Here is a 16,418-nt window from a genome sequence, read left to right on the forward strand (position 1 = left end):
TACCGTTGCTACGTGAAAGGGACATGATGTAATTTCGCGACTTACTGTCTCCCTTGCGATTGCAACAAATAAAGATTATTGTTTTGAGAAGAAAATGGTTTTCGCATGTGCATACGCCACTTTCGCAGAAGGGAGAGATCGTATGTCGAATGACAATACGTAGATTCAACGACAAAGCAACATTCTAAAGCAAGGTGAACATAAATGTCCTAAAGGTCTACTATGTGAGCCGCTCATTAGCTAAATCAGTTAATTCCACTTTTAAAATTTTTTTAAATTTTATCGCCAACGCGCTCGAGTGATTTGAAATAAAGTTCTCTATTGTTAGGTTTAGTTCCACGAAATTACAAAAATTCTTTTGATCATATTTGGTTACAATAACGATAAAAATTATTAGATGTGCTACTTTATGTATTTTACACGGTTGTTAGATAAGGCTATACCTGCAATTGTAAAGTAAAATACATTCTATAACGTTTATTTAATTTTCCATTTAAAGGGAAATTTGTAAAGTCAGTGTACACAATTGCATGCACTTTTTTCTGCTTTCTGTTTTGTGGAGTTAATCTCTTTAGCCACTGACTGACTTACATATTGATTCTATGTCTTTACAATAAGTACAAATATATCATATGTCCTTGAAAGCAAATAAATTCGTCCAAAATAACAAGTTATATTAGAAAGGTGTACTTCTTTTAAGTTTTAGTAAGAGATGTCTTACAACATAGCCATTGATTATTGATGTTATATCATGTAATGTTTTCGTATATTTTAGGAAATAAAAAAATATTTTCGAATATATTAAATATCAAATATTAAACAAATTTTGAAAATACCATGAGGTTAGCGATTAATGCTTTGTAAATGGAGAAAACCTTACAAAAAATTTTAATACTTTAACGATGGATGCTTTAATAATGCATCAAATGAGTATCGATAGGAAAACATGAAACGAACATTTTATCAAATATTGGAATATATATAATAGAATTTGGATAATAAATACCTGATCAATTTTTGTTTCGATTTCTTCGAGTTCAAATGATGTTGGAATTTATTCACTTACCTGAAACACATAAAACATATAATTGTTAGAAACTATTTCTTAATTGCACATAGTTGGGAAATTATTGTTTGATAATGTACATTCTCGAATTATATAGTGCTTAATTATAGGTTAATTATAATTTCGATTAAAGTGAATTAAATTAAGTTCGTTATCATATTACAATTTAAATATTGAATCCTTTCAAATAGAAATTGTATAAATAAGTATTTAATAAAAGAAATAGGAATGTGAGAAAATATGCACATGTATTTAACTTTTCATTCAAGGATTAACGTATAAGAATACGTATCAAATCAACATCTAAACATTTCTTGTTAACTAACGATTTCTATGCACCACTGAATTTTCTAATGTTGACTGTATTGAATTTAGTGTAACTTAAAGAACAAAGAAATCCATACCTTTCTACAATTAGTTTGATACATATGAAACCAAATTTCAGTTTACATTCTTTGTAATATTAATTTAATAGCTGTATCAATTAAAAAAGAAAAATGATTATTGTTTAATAACAACTAAAATGTAATTGAAAATTCGATTGCAATCTATTTTCCATAATTATCAATTACAACACACGATAATTAACAATGATTACATTTAACAATTACCGAAAGTAACTTGTAATCGAGTTAACTATTACATTCTAATCGACATTAGTGACATATAATTAGATTATACTTTGCTCAATTCTGATAAACATTACATTTTGAGTACGTAAACACAAACGGTTTAAATTTCCGTAATTGTATTTCCGTAAAGTAACAACATAGAGAATTCTCAATTTAATTCATAAACGTATAATATAACAACACATTAGATTGTATGATATTAAGAATAGATTGGGTGTAATAAATCAAAGACGGGGAGATCGAAATCTTCTTTATTTACAAACAGTTTTAAGGGTCTACACAGCCATGGGTTTAAATTGGGGTGGTAAAGCTTCAAGGAGGTATGTAATGGTAAAGAAAACTACTTGCTCCAACTGCTCTTTATTAGACTTCTTATGGTACATAAAGGCCGTTGTGTGCTGTAAACAGCGAATACGGTCACTCTAGAACCTTTAACCGGTTATTCGAGACCTTATCGTGGAATCGCATCACCGTATAAAGATTCGAAGTGAAAGACCTCTTGGGTGCCTTTTCCTGGTAGTGACCATCGAATCCTGGCGTAAGTGACACGGTATAGGTCCGCTGGGTCGAAACATCTAAAACGTTTATACCGCTGCAATTCCCTTAAACAAGTCTAATTATATACAGAGGTTAATGAACGAAGGTTAAATTGCGTGTAAATTGAACCCTTGGGAAGAAAATCAACTCGCGACAATGGCTTCAGTAAGTGCGTACACCATCCTAACGTCGGAAATGGATAGATTTCGGATATTTTTAACAAATGAAATAAATTTTGTAAATTTTTACTGATTAACGTGATGACTGTAACGGTGGTTATCGATGGCTGGAGTTTCCAAATTGTTTGAAGACAATTGCAATAAGAAAATTGGTGTGAAATAACAATATTTAGTGATATAAGTAACTAAATAATAGTGTAACATGAATATTTTAATACTATTTTTTTTATTATGAAAGAATGAATATCATTGTACAAAACGCACAAAATTCTCGTGGTAGTCAACGTGGTACGTGAATATTGTTAACTCTTTGTAGACGAACATCTTCGCATTGACGACATCAAGCGTTCGTGCCTAGAACTGAAAATTACAAACAACTAATTCAATTACTGCAACAAAAAAATCTGTAAATGGTTTTCTACTTTTGTACTTTGTAAGTATTTTATATACAATTTATCTTTCTATGGAAAATGTTTTTAATCATTTCAAAAATCCTCATCCGTGAAAAGTTAAAAATGTTAGTTCTTTTAAAGGACATATTACACACATAATTTTTACCATCATCTTCCAAGTTTCCAAGAAGATTTGAAATAACGTTGTGAGAACACCTAAATGATTTCTTGAATATTACTTTTGCAAACACTGAATTAGTTTTAATACACAGTTAATAATAATTTTTCAATGAAACCACACAAATTACGAAATGAATGTAGCGCAGTATTTAAGCACTAATTCAAAACTATTTTCATTTTCATAAAAGCTCATTACTTTCAACCTTCTCTGAAATAATACAATAGCGTCACAGAATTAATTTTGAAAATTGTAAACGCTTGATTGCGTGGGTGATACTAAAATTACACTCTGCAGTGTTACGGTTAATTCCGTAGCAACACACCTTATCCTTTTATCCGTGTCCCCTGACATAATGTCATGTAATTATGAATTCCGAATGAAATATTCTACTATAAATTCCAGGATAAGACTCTTAGAACCTGTTGTGCGTGTTTGTCGTGCGCTCTAATTAATAAAGTACAATGAACGATAAGAATAAATAGGCTACGTAGATTGAAGAAACGGAGAGATGGCGTCAAACGAATTTCGAGATTACCACACAGATCAACACTGGAGGATGATAGTCCACGCAACACAGGGCAGTTTAAATTTAACTGTCAGAGTGTTTAAGTGCTCTCCTGTTCGCCCTTTTCCTTCCACCCTCTCTGTCCTCCTTATCCATCCCACTCTACTTGAGGAACTAAGTGACTGTGAAAGCGGTCGAGCATCTTGGCGTTTCAACGGCTGTAATGCGCACCGAATAAAACGGTTCTCGTCGAAACACCTGGAAAAAGCGATTCCATGGACATTTTGCGAATCGCAAAATTAAAAACAGCTGTAGTAAGTGACCCCATTATTGGAGCTGTGCGAGCGACGTCGTCTGAAAACAGATATTTTTCTCTATTAGCAGAATTTCCAGGATTCTCAGTATTAAAATTAAGACAATTATCAAGTGTGATGTTAACCCATTTGCATCATTAACGTGTATATACGATCAATTTTCCTGGTCACTATCACCGGAGCGTATATATATGCTCCAATTTGTTGGTTATTATCATAAGAGAATTGAGTATGACGTTATATTTTTCGTTAGCTGGAAAATCAAAATGAAAAGTGTTATAAGAAATGAAAGTAGTAATTCTGATTAGTAGTATTTTTTCTATTTGTTGTAAGTTTTTTTCTGAAATAAATTTGAAAAAAGAAACTTGTTGATAAAAGCCTCGTTTTTCAGACTTCCTTAGGATGCAAATGGGTTAATAAAAGAAGAATGCATGAAATAATAAGTAATATGATTTTATTTTTACTATTGTTTTGTTTTATAAAACATACATGTATATAAATAATTTGATTTGCGCATTCAATAAAATACAATAGCGAGTCGATCAGAATAATAATGATCTAACTATTATTATTTTTTTGAACTCTCGAGGAGAAACAGGTTTTGTAAAACGTTCTGGGATTAATGTAATATTAAGATTGCAGTTACTAATATTAATTGTTAATATTATTAATAACATTGTAATATTAGTAGTTAATTAATCGAAGGACATTTCATGAAACTGTTTCTTCTCGAGAATACAGACATAGGAGTTAGACTACTACTATTCTGACCCACTCAAGTAACTAGTTTCTTAGGCAAATTGAGGCATATCTGTTAATGAGGTCATTTAGTACACTGTCTTGAGAAATTTTGTTGCCGTTGTGTACCGTTGATGGCACAGTTGATTATGCGAAAGTTATTTAACCTAATACTTTACCTGAACAATGTTATCTAAGTAGATGTATGTAATCTGTATAATGAAAACGTAGTACAACTCATAAGTTACTTCAAAAGTAACTGTAGTTCTCAACTTTTATCTAATAACAGTATAGTTAACAAAATGTGTTAAGAAAGTAATTCCGACATTAAATTATTAAATACCGGAAAAAGTTCGTGCGGTTTTCTTGTAAGCAATGAATCGAAGTTCGATTGCAATTAATATTATGTTTATATTGTTGGTATAAAATAAAATAAAATTATTTTACAAAAACGTTATCTGTGTTTAACCCTTTGAGCTCGAGGACTCCGGAACAAAATCATTTAAAATTTGTCGTTACAAAGTGTAAAATTTTGTCATTAATTACATATTGTAACATTTATGTCTATAATCGATAGAAACATTTTTCTCACGCACATATCATTTATTTATATGTCAATATGCTTCTTCTATTAAAACTGTTTCGAGTTGCTGATAATATCAGTGAGAAAAAGCTTCGAGTGGAAAGGGTTAAATTTTAATTTAAGAACCTGCACGAAGAACCTGCAGGAAAAACCTGCACGAACTTTATCCGGTACCTAATAACTTCCCAAGACTACCAACTGCTGCAAGTGTTTCCGATCCCACAAAACATCCTTCGATCGCAGAACCTGTACATAACAGTTTTCTCTTATAAAATTCATTTAAATATACTGATTTACATTACACATCAAACTACACCCACAACATAAGAATGCCAAAAAATAGCCTGCAAGCATCACAAACACAAACAGCAGAAACACAGAAAATAACATTCAAATAACAACCAAACCATAAATTATCAAATAATTCGAAGTTCAATGCAAGTATCTTTACACGCAACGCAGCCATACAGAAAAGAAGAAAATATATCTGCGAAACGTGTCTTTGAATGAAATATCTTCCTCGTGCACGCGACGCATGTCGCCTCCTATACACCTGTGACACAGAATTCCATACTTCTTTTCTACGATTCCAGGAACGCAACGTATTACGTATCTTAGCCGAGCCGATACTTTGTTGCACGACGCGGAGCTTGAAGTCAGAAAATTACTAGACCGTTCAGACCAGGGAAACTTGTTTGTCAGATCATCAAATAGATAACCCGAAACCGATATACCATCAGCCGGTAGCCTAGAAACCGGCGCGCGCGGAATTTTGCTACGTTCGAAAAGGAACGAACCAGAATCCCGGAAGCAGCAAAAGCTTATCCTTTCCCAGCGTAGGATGCGGCGTTCATCCAGACAGCCTCGTACCATTTCGTAAAGTCATCTCTTTGCGGGATTAACGTACCACGGATATCAACTTCCTGCTAGGTAAGCAGAGGAAACTTTCCGGACTGGTAGGGAACGGAGAAGGAAGAGACAGGGGCTACGGGAGCTCGGGCTCGAACGAAAATTAGTTTCACTTTTTCCCCCAGTCTTTCCACTCCCGAAACCCCTTACGTTCTTTCCTTCTTCCTTTTCCTATCTTCAGTCGTTACGCCATCCAACCACTTTCGTTCGACGACCGCCGTTGCACGCTGAAACATAATATTTTCTACGAAATTGCTTAGAACCCTCTGGGCGTTGGACCACCGTTGGGCTACCTCTACGATGACTCCGCATGAATATTTAGCGGCCTCGTGAAAGAAGTTTCAAATAGGTGCGCGGATAAATGAGGAACACTACTGTTCCTCGTGTCGACTACGTAGGATGCAGTCTGCCTCGCAAGAGCGTGTTGCTTGCGGTATCTGCAGAATGTGATGTCTAATAACGGAAAGACTGTGATAATGTGATTGTGATTGCGATAAAGAATAAATAATTAACATTATAAATATCGAGCAGTTAAATCGACTCTCTGGAATTCCTCTATAGAAACTCCAAAACTGCATCTATTGGGATTTTAATTGATTTATAATTTAGTTTGCGTATTGCTCAATCAGTTTCTTTAATAATTTCTCAGAGAAACTTCTATTTTTTTAATAATTGAAAGAATAAGGAACCAGGTAATAGGTAGTTTTAGTGTTAAGTCTTTAGGGACTGTATTGGTGGTCCGTATTGACTTTGATATCGTTCTGAGCGTCTTTATTCTCTGTTTTATCATGTAACTATTATTTTTTCCTACTTTTTGAAATTAAAAATAGTTGTGAAAAATATTGAATAATCTAAATTATTAACAGATTATGGTAACATTTGTAGCGGGGAAGGCTGAACTTGAAGAATTAAGAGAAACGGGCAATGCTTTTAGGTGTTGCCTCCGGAAGGGTTAAAGCGAAAATATCGAAGCCGCATATGCAGAAAGAGGATGCCAGGAAACAGTTCCACTTTTCTCTTAGAAACGCATTGCATTTTATTTTGTTTAATTTTTCGTTTGTTATTTAGTAAGCCTTAAACGGGTTATTTACGCTTCATCAAATACTTCTTGCTTTTATAAAGGTTATTTACGCTTCAATTTCTTGCTTTTATAAAACAGTGTTTTTAATCAAATCAGTTAAACGAGTTTAATTCAAGTTAATGAAATAGGTTATAATTATAGTCTTTTATAGACGATTGCGTAGGTGTTAAATATGATAACTTTAATAAACCTCATTGGTAAAATACAGAAAACATTTTATCTGTGCCGTACGCCGAATTAGTAGAAATATGTCGAAACATTTCTGAGCAATAATCAATAATGAAGAAGATTGGATACATTATTGAATGAAATCATATTAATATTTTAGATCTATTGTCTATCCTTAACCAGTTAACTGCGTTCGACGAGTATACACGTCATCTTAAAATCAAAATGATACTAATTCCTTCAACGATCAATTATTTATGGTTTCAGATGAACACGTATGCAATTCTTCTTCGCTTTGTTTCAGCTGTTTGTTAGAATATTTTACAGGTGCATTTGGCCTGCGTTTGACGAGTTTACACATCATTATTTGATTTCATTGCGAGTATTATCAGAGAGTTTTGAAATTAAATTTCACAGTTAATAGGTTAAATTTTTTATAAATATATGAATTTTTGCAGAATATAACTAGTACGTTCTTGTGAAATAGACTGTAGTACTGATGTATGAGCAGACTTGATTAAACCATCTAGCTAAGTGTTGTGTACGCGTTTTCTATTCGAAATCTTATAGTGAAACCCGTACGTCGCACGCCGACTTAACTTTGTGCGAACTGTTTGGAAAGTGGACTGTATCTAATTACTTCAGTGAAAAATATTTTACTGTTTAATTTTGGTTAGTTCAATAATACTCGTCAGCGGCGAGAGTGTACAACGACGTCTGTGTTCCGTCTCGTGTCTAGTTCAAAATTTTTCTTGTGTCTCTCGTCTCTGTACCTTGCGTGGGTTTTTATAAACCTTTTTTGGTAGGGGTGTACAAAATTTGTCCGAGTGGGACTCAACCGGTGATCCTGGAGGGGGTTGCCGATTGCAGCCCCCGGGTGACCCACGCAAGGGTCCTGAGCGTTCTTGACACTGACCATAGCGAGTAATAAAACCAAGGATCGCCTCGACTTCTGGCAAACAGATGTAAGGTAAAAGTTACGGTAAATCTACAAACTGGCAAAACGTGCCGAAACAACTACGACTAAATTATTGAAGTAACGGTTCCTTGGGCTTTTATTTCTGCTATGGTAAAAAATACTCAGGGCTCCAATGTGCCTCGCAGAAGGTGTCGTCAATAGCCCTCCTAAAGAGATTTAGCGACGCGACACTAAGAACTTGTACTGTTGCCTAGGAAGTGAGGAGAAATGTTCCAGAATTGTTGATTACTTATTTACATTGATGAAATATATTATGTGTAAATAACACATCTAATTTTCTTCATAAATGGGTTCAAATAAAATAATCAATTAAAATGAACTAAAAGTAAAATAATCTTTTGAAGATTTTTAAGAGTGGCAAGTGAATGAAATTTGGCAGTTTAATAATCAATGTAGAGGTAGCCGCGAAAAGCACCAATACATTCATGGGAAATTAATATCACGGAGAGACTTTGAACGAATTTTGTGAGGTATGGTGAGAAAGCAGCGAAGTTGGTTAAACTGACTGACTATGTTGGTTACAAGAAGATAACGTGTATCGACCGAGTGTTCGTGAAATTTTGATTTCCTCGAAGTTAAGGATTTCACTTTGTTGTTGTCTCAGCGCGTAGTAACTTTGAGCCAAGAAGTTTCGAACGAGTTCGCGAAAATGAATTACAACTTCCTCAATATTTTTAGTAACATATTTTGTTATACTCTCGATAATTTCTAAATTGTTAGATTTTACCAAGATGAAACTACTAAATTATATATTATACATTACACATTAAATGAAATATCGTATTTATGTAAAATATAATTGGGTACTCTATTTCTACTACTTTAAAAATATTTTTTTACAAAACTAAAGCTGTAACTAGATTTTTCACGAAAAGGAGAAAAATTGTTAATTTTACGAATGGTACCTATTGCTTGAAGTATCTACCATTCACAATTATTTACAATAACAGCACTATTTACAAAAAAAATTTCTCTGAACTTTAAAATGCATCAGTATCTGGAGATATTTTATGTTTTAACATTAGAACTACTACTATTTTACAAAAATTATAATAATACAGTTTACTCGTTTCTTAATATATTCCATAGAGTATCCAAGTGAAACTATCTATTTTTTAATTCATTTCGAATATTTGACGCTTTCAAGATACCAATAATAACGAAATAAAAAAACTAATACCGGCCATTTTGACTAGTGTGGAACTTCTAGTGTTAACTTCTTGCTGTATGATTTCTTCCGTAACCGCACTCATTAGGACTACTTTATCGTTAATAATTTACTAGAAAAATACAGGAATTTTATTTTCATTCTATGTCTACAGTTACTTTCAAGCGTTACAACTGACGACAGATAAATAATATTTCATTTTGACTCAAAAGAATTGAATGGCATTTGTATTTATTGTGTTTGAAATCTTCTTCACGAGTCCTATATGATATTATAATGCAAGGAATTAACAATGATTTCAATCCAAAGCTTACTACTGAGTTCTTTCTACATGTTTTAGAGTTGTTTCTCCAAGTATGTTTTTGAAGCCTCCATTTTTAATAGCATTCTCGTAGCATCCCTTCCCCATGATTGTCTTGTTTGACAACTTTTCCCTCAGTATTTGAAAATATGTCAGTGATGAAGTTACTTAGTTGCGCGTTACGCTACATTGTTGCGTATTCCAATTAAATTGAATAGGGAAACGCGCGTTAAATGCCTGAGTCACTTTAAAATGGCCGACGGCGTTTCGGAGCTTCCCCTTCGCGCACACTTTATTCTATTTTCCGCGCTACGAAATGTCTCTTTGTACGTTCTCTATGCGGCAATTTAAAATTAATTACAAAAGTCGCATTACAAGATTTGAGCACGAGGAATTTTCGTACGATCTTTGTAGCTTCTTCTTTTGTGACGCTAGATTTATTTCCATTTTTAATTATGTTCCGGTATTACCAGCGTATTACACTGGAACTCCCATTTTCCAACATTCCATTGTCCGAGAGGTCTAGCATTCAAACGGTTCTATTATATGAACTGAATGCATTCATTGAAAATCCTTTCCATCGTTGAATTATTAAAACTTCAAAACAGAATAAGGAAACGATGACATTTTATGGTTTTGTTTTAACCTTAGAACTACTGAACCAGTCAAGATGACCGGTTTGAGTTTACTTATCTCTTGATTACTGATATCTTGAAAGTATTAAATATCTGAAATGTTCTTAAAAATAATTAATTTAATTTGGATACTATAAAGAATACCCAAGGAAACTGAATTAAATCTACTGTTACTATTTTTATAAAGATTATGTACAAATCGTATTAAATGCTCGGTAGTTTTAGTTCTTAGGTTTCATGATAGTAACGTTTTAAATCAGTACATTTATAATTCTTTAAGTTATATTTGTACTGATGCGACAGAATATTTAATATTGAATTTCAGTATAATGTTTTTGTTTTTGTTGCTTGGATATACATTGTTTTTTTTCATAATAATTATTATTACGTGAATTTTGTGTAGATGCACTTAAAAATATAGAGATAGGCTTTATATATTTAATTCCTTCACTGAAAAATAAGAAAACAAAATTTTCTGTTAAAATTATTGTGCGATACACGTACAAAAATGCATATATATAATGGAATAAGGAAATAAAATAAAGTATTTCGTTTTGACACGTTATCGATTTATTGTAATGTTGCGTGAATACTTGGCATTTTAAGTAGCTTTAGCCACTTCCATATTTACTTTTGCATAAATTGCTGATGAAGTAGGTTTACTCTTTTCATAAGAAACAATCGAATAATTGTGTACGCAGAAACACTGTTAATCTAATTTATTGTCAAAGAATATTTAAAATTGTTTTCGAAACCTTTTCAAACGATAATATGAAAATTCTTTTAACTTCGTTTAAAAGTAAAATATCGGAACTCACACGAATAAAGAAACAATTTAATTAGAATAATCATCTGCGATCTTAAAGTATTCGAAGTATGTACATAACCAAATCACTTTTGCGAAAAGCAATCAAACGAGTTTCTGGACAGTAATTTGAATTTTGAATTCCGAAAGTCTATTGCATAACTTTATTCCACTGTCCGACCGATTTGAGAACCCCAAAACTGTCTTCGACATCCGTGACCCTCATTTAAATATTAAGAAAGGAAGACTTTCATAGATAACCCAGATCCGAATGAAATGACTCGATGAAAATTATGAAATTCTGCAGATATAGAAAAGGGAATATTATATTTTCGATTCACCAATCTTTTCATTAGTTTAATTTATTAATTTTTAGTCCTTTGAATAGCAACGTAGATGAATATGTATAATAATATAAATTTCTTTCTATAATTGGGATTTTTCACGAAATAAAAAATAATGGAAAATATACTCGACAGTGACTGATAATATTTATTATTTTGCATAAATAGTTTAGATTCAATTTGTATTAGCTAAGATATTGATAATATTTTTACAATAAGTATTTGCTCTAATTAGCTTTCGAATGCTATACTTATGTACCTTCTGAATTCACTAGAAAATACAACTGATTTACTATTTATCTTCGTTCATCTTCCAATGGCACATATGAATCTTTATTAACATTATCAAATACAACAGTATCTATATTATATAACAAGAAAAACTGAGTTGAAATCTCTGCAATTCGAATAAAAATTCCTTACTTCAGAATTGTATCATTCACTTTAGTGTTACGTTGGTCAAAAAATGTATTACTTTCCGTTCTAAAGTATGAATTCAACGTCTGTAAATATAGTAAATACTGAAGGTCTACCGAATAACTTATCTACCGCACGTCTAATAAACCCAATTACGTCTTATGTAACGTACACAGGGATGGTCGAAGTGGGCGAGAGAAATTTTCGATATTCCCGAGTGGGCGTGTAGCCGCGGGGAACGCGGACCTTTCCAACGAGTCTTGGCACCGAAGACCATGCCGTTTCGGTTTCGTTAATCGCGTATATACCTGCTGGAATCGATCGCGAAGGGATTCCCCGCAGCACAGCCAGGCCCATCGTGAACAACGTGTCTAGGGCTTCGATTCTGCGATTGCGGGCCAGAGGATGCCGTGTAATCGGAAATGTCTGGTTGCTCTATCTTTCTCGCTCTTTATGGACCCTTAATCAGTTAACTGCGTTCGATGAGTATACACAACTTAACCCTTTGTGCTCCTCTGTCGAGCGAGACTCGACATCAGTTTTATTCACAGGTGTGCTTCCTTGCCAAGATATTTTTAAAATAGATTATATTATTATGTTATTTTTAATGTTATTAGTAAGAAGAATCGTTTACACTGTTCTCTGCAAACTATCCATTTTTTAAAATACATTTCAAATAAAATATCGTAATAATACAGAGTTATCGAGAAAAAAACTGCAAAAGAAATTTGGAGTGACCGGTACTTCCGAATAAAAAATGCATCTATGGTTTTCCATTTTCGTTAAAAACAATTGAACATATATAATCTTTTTTCTGTTGTTCAAAAGGTATTTTGGGCATTGTTTCTGTATTTAATTAACAATCACCTGTATACCTTTCGCAAAAATATGATCGGTAGTTAAAGTGCGTTTAGTGTTAACACTACGTTTACGAGCGTTTATTGCACGATTTATTCTATTGTCCCTAGACAAATTGATGTTCTTTTTATTTAAATCTTGGTAATTAGAGATTTAAAAATAGACTCTTAGGATGTGTATTCGTGTAATAGCACCATTAAAAACCTACGTAAACGTTAATCAAGTAAAATTTATAAAATTCAATATGTGTCAAATTGACGCATTATTTGATTTCATTGCGAGCATTATTAGAGATTTCTGCCAGTAAATTCTACAGTTAACAAGTTAACTTTTTAACCGCGGTATTTAGTTTAGAAAATCTCCCGTGGGATGTATAATTAAAATGAAACAATGACGAGTATATGGGATGTTCTATTTTAATCTATAAACTAGATTAACTCTGGAATTATTCGTTATTTAAGAATTGTTTCAAATGCAATTTTTTGGTTTGAGAGTGTAGTAATTTGATATATTTACAATTGATTTGAAGGACTCACAGATGTTCCTATTATTTTTACGAATAAAAGGTTATGTATAAAAAGTGTTAATATGTTTATATTAAAAGCTAAAGCAAAATGAAGAAGAATTACATATATGTTAGTTTCGATAAAGAAATAATAATTGAAAAAATTAGTTTTACTTTGGTACATAAAATGGTCAAAATTATCAATCGTTAAAGTTCAGTCTCGAAACTGTTGAGAAAGAAGCAGATTTTTAGTTGAAGACCAAATAATATGCATTTGACTACATAGCTATTGTAATAAAATTGTTGATTCAAAGAAAACACTGCAAAGGAGAACAATAACATCTTTGTTCTATAAAGCAGAAATGCTGTACAAGATTCTTCTTTTGATAGTGTTCCCTGGTGCTTTCGAACAGCTTAGTATACACAATTACTGCTATTTTTAATTTCAACAATCCTTATCTATGTATTAAAAAGTATGTATATGTACATGTCGTGAAGAAAATGGTTTTCAATGTATAAAGCTCCAGAAAAATTCAAACAAGTAAGTAAGATTATACGAACTACACAATTGCAAGAAAAGAAAAGAGGTCTTACAAGAACAGGAACTCTCGTACAAAGTAAGAGGTTTTTAGTCAGTACATTAAAATAAAGAACTTTATAACTCTCACAAAGTGAAATTTTTGAACTGAACCTTTTTCTACAGTCTGTGAATGTAATATTAAAGAGATAGGTCTTCTTTGAGAATATCTTTTTGAAGGATGTTATATTTGTCCATGTTTTATACGAAAAAGTTAATTCCTAATAACAGTAATGAATAGAAAATTCGCAACAATAACAGATGCTTGAATATATAAAAAACACATTACGAGTTTTTATAGTAATTAAATGTACATTAAGATTAATTATATATAGAATAGATTAATTCATTTCTAATTTTAAGTGACCTTTACGAGAAAACGCAAATAATTAAGAAAATGAAAAAGACGATAAACAAATTTAGACGATTTTTTCTAAGTTACAATGCGCACAATCATGATGCATAATCCCACATGCACAGTTTATTAACCTTTTGTAGATCGAAATGTTTTTTATTTTTCACCGTGGAACTTATATGAACATTATTTCAATTGCTTAAATGCCAAAGTGATTAATTGATACTCGAATAATATAATTTCATCAATTCCTCAAATTTCTGTCTCGAAGGTTGAATCACTTTGATACACGAATGGCTCATTTAATGAAACCATAATCTGATATGTTACTACTGATTCATGTGAAAACATTTCCGGAATACTAAAGTTGTGTATGCATAATACAATTTTGGTATTACGAGTGATTGAAAACATAATTAAAATACCTATGTAGCTATTGGAACCATAATACCATGAATCGTCAGGGATTTATTGCCTTTATAAGAAACACAATACAAACTATCTTAACACTAAAACTACTGAGCAGTTAAATTGACTTTCTGAAATTTCTCTATAGAAACTCGAAAAGCGGATATATCGAGATTTCGATTGACTTATCATTCAGTGTGCGTATTATTAAACGGATTTCTTTAATAATTTCTCAGAGGAACATCAGTTGTCTTTTTAATAATTGCAAGAAAAAGAACTCAGGAATGGGTTATTCTGACCCGTTTGGTAGTTTTAGCGTTAACAAAATCCACATGATTTCATCAGCCTTATAGTTTCCGTCAGTTCACGATGGAATGCAATAAAGGATCTTTCTCAAAACGTCTCGGTCAACCACAATGCGAGTTTAAGCGCGTAGCTCTGACTCTATCCCTCTTCGAGCATATAGCCTACGCGGCGCTGAACTCGTCGTTGCACGCTTGACTTCCTTACTTTGTTTGCACGGTAATGTGCATTAGCGAGCCAACGATCCGTATGTACGTGATAATTAGCGTGGGGGATGATGTCGTCTCCGCCAGTATATTCTTGTCGGTACGATGAAGCGTGACCAACGACATAAGTTAACAAGCCAAAGCTACGCAAACAGTGTTAAGAATTATGGAGTAATTTGGTGCGCCTAATATCGTAATCATTCAGTGAATCCTTCTCGATAAGGACCATTTGATTCGGTTCTTATACAACCTTCAAACGGTGACACATGAACCTATTTTGACCTAAATATCAGACCTCATTTCACTGCTGAACTTCTTATAAGTAGCTAAATTAAATTGTTAATTAATTACGTATATTATATTTGTTAAGAGAACCAGTGAATGTTATAGATGTATATTTGAATATATATTTAGAATAATCGATGAGTGAAAATTATAATAGTAGAATAATTCAAACTAGAATAGAATACCATTGCTGCCTAGAAGATTAGCAAAACCGACGTTTTTCTGAGAGTTAAATGACTACATTAGATATGAAAATATAATAAATGTAACAGACGAAAAAATGGGGCAGTTTAATTAGTTGTAACAGCTAAACTAAGTTTCAAAATTTTGTACCTATCCAAAAAAGTAACATTTAAATTTGTCCAAGGATTTTTAGTTATTTTTGTTTATATTTCAAAAATTATTTAATATTTGAATAAAAGCTTTTTCACCTAACGATAGTACAGTACATTTCACTTTTGTAAAATTAAAACATCCGCAATTAATTACAATTAAATGAAATTAAAGGCTTTATAATATTGATTTCATAAATGCTTCGATCAGTACTTTCGACAGTCATATTCTTTACTGTATTATGTTACGGTCTTCGTATCTAATCTAATAAGACATGTATATCAAACTTACAGTGTTGCAGATCGAATAGACTGCTATTAGATTGTATGTAGATCGTGTTTAACATGTTCGAATTAATACATCAGTAGGTTTCCCTATTAATTAGCTTCTGTAGAGGTACGTTCGCGGTGAACCGGAACGTAGAATATACAATATCGAGCTACCACGAGGGCTATACATTTAATACCTCAAAGACATAATATATATGTATAGGTACAATGCAGTCGATGGTCAAACGTATGCAATGAATTCAAAGGAACACTTTCCATACTGCGAAACAGCTTTCCAGATATCGCTCAAAATATTTCAACTTTGTATACGGTTGATTTAAATATTCAATACTGTTTTTCGTTAATATTATAATATAATTACATA

General features: G+C 32.3%; 2 protein-coding genes across 3 annotated transcripts in view; both read right to left on the minus strand.

Annotated features, from left to right (window-relative positions):
- LOC116433167 (E3 ubiquitin-protein ligase MIB1-like) overlaps window positions 1–16,418 on the minus strand; it is a 411,486-nt gene that overhangs the window by 252,798 nt on the left and 142,270 nt on the right. The window contains exon 2 of one of the 2 annotated variants that reach the window (XM_076372833.1): window positions 1,007–1,066. The exons of the other annotated variant lie outside the window; for it this stretch is intronic. The gene's annotated coding sequence lies outside the window, so the exon portion shown is untranslated. The remainder of the gene's footprint in view (window positions 1–1,006; window positions 1,067–16,418) is intronic. 2 annotated transcript variants of the gene reach the window in all.
- The window catches only part of LOC116430223 (mind bomb 1), a 676,416-nt gene that overhangs the window by 4,948 nt on the left and 655,050 nt on the right, over window positions 1–16,418 (minus strand). The window lies entirely within an intron of this gene.

Source organism: Nomia melanderi, chromosome 1 (assembly GCF_051020985.1).
Source record: "Nomia melanderi isolate GNS246 chromosome 1, iyNomMela1, whole genome shotgun sequence".
Taxonomy (NCBI): Eukaryota; Metazoa; Arthropoda; class Insecta; order Hymenoptera; family Halictidae; genus Nomia; species Nomia melanderi.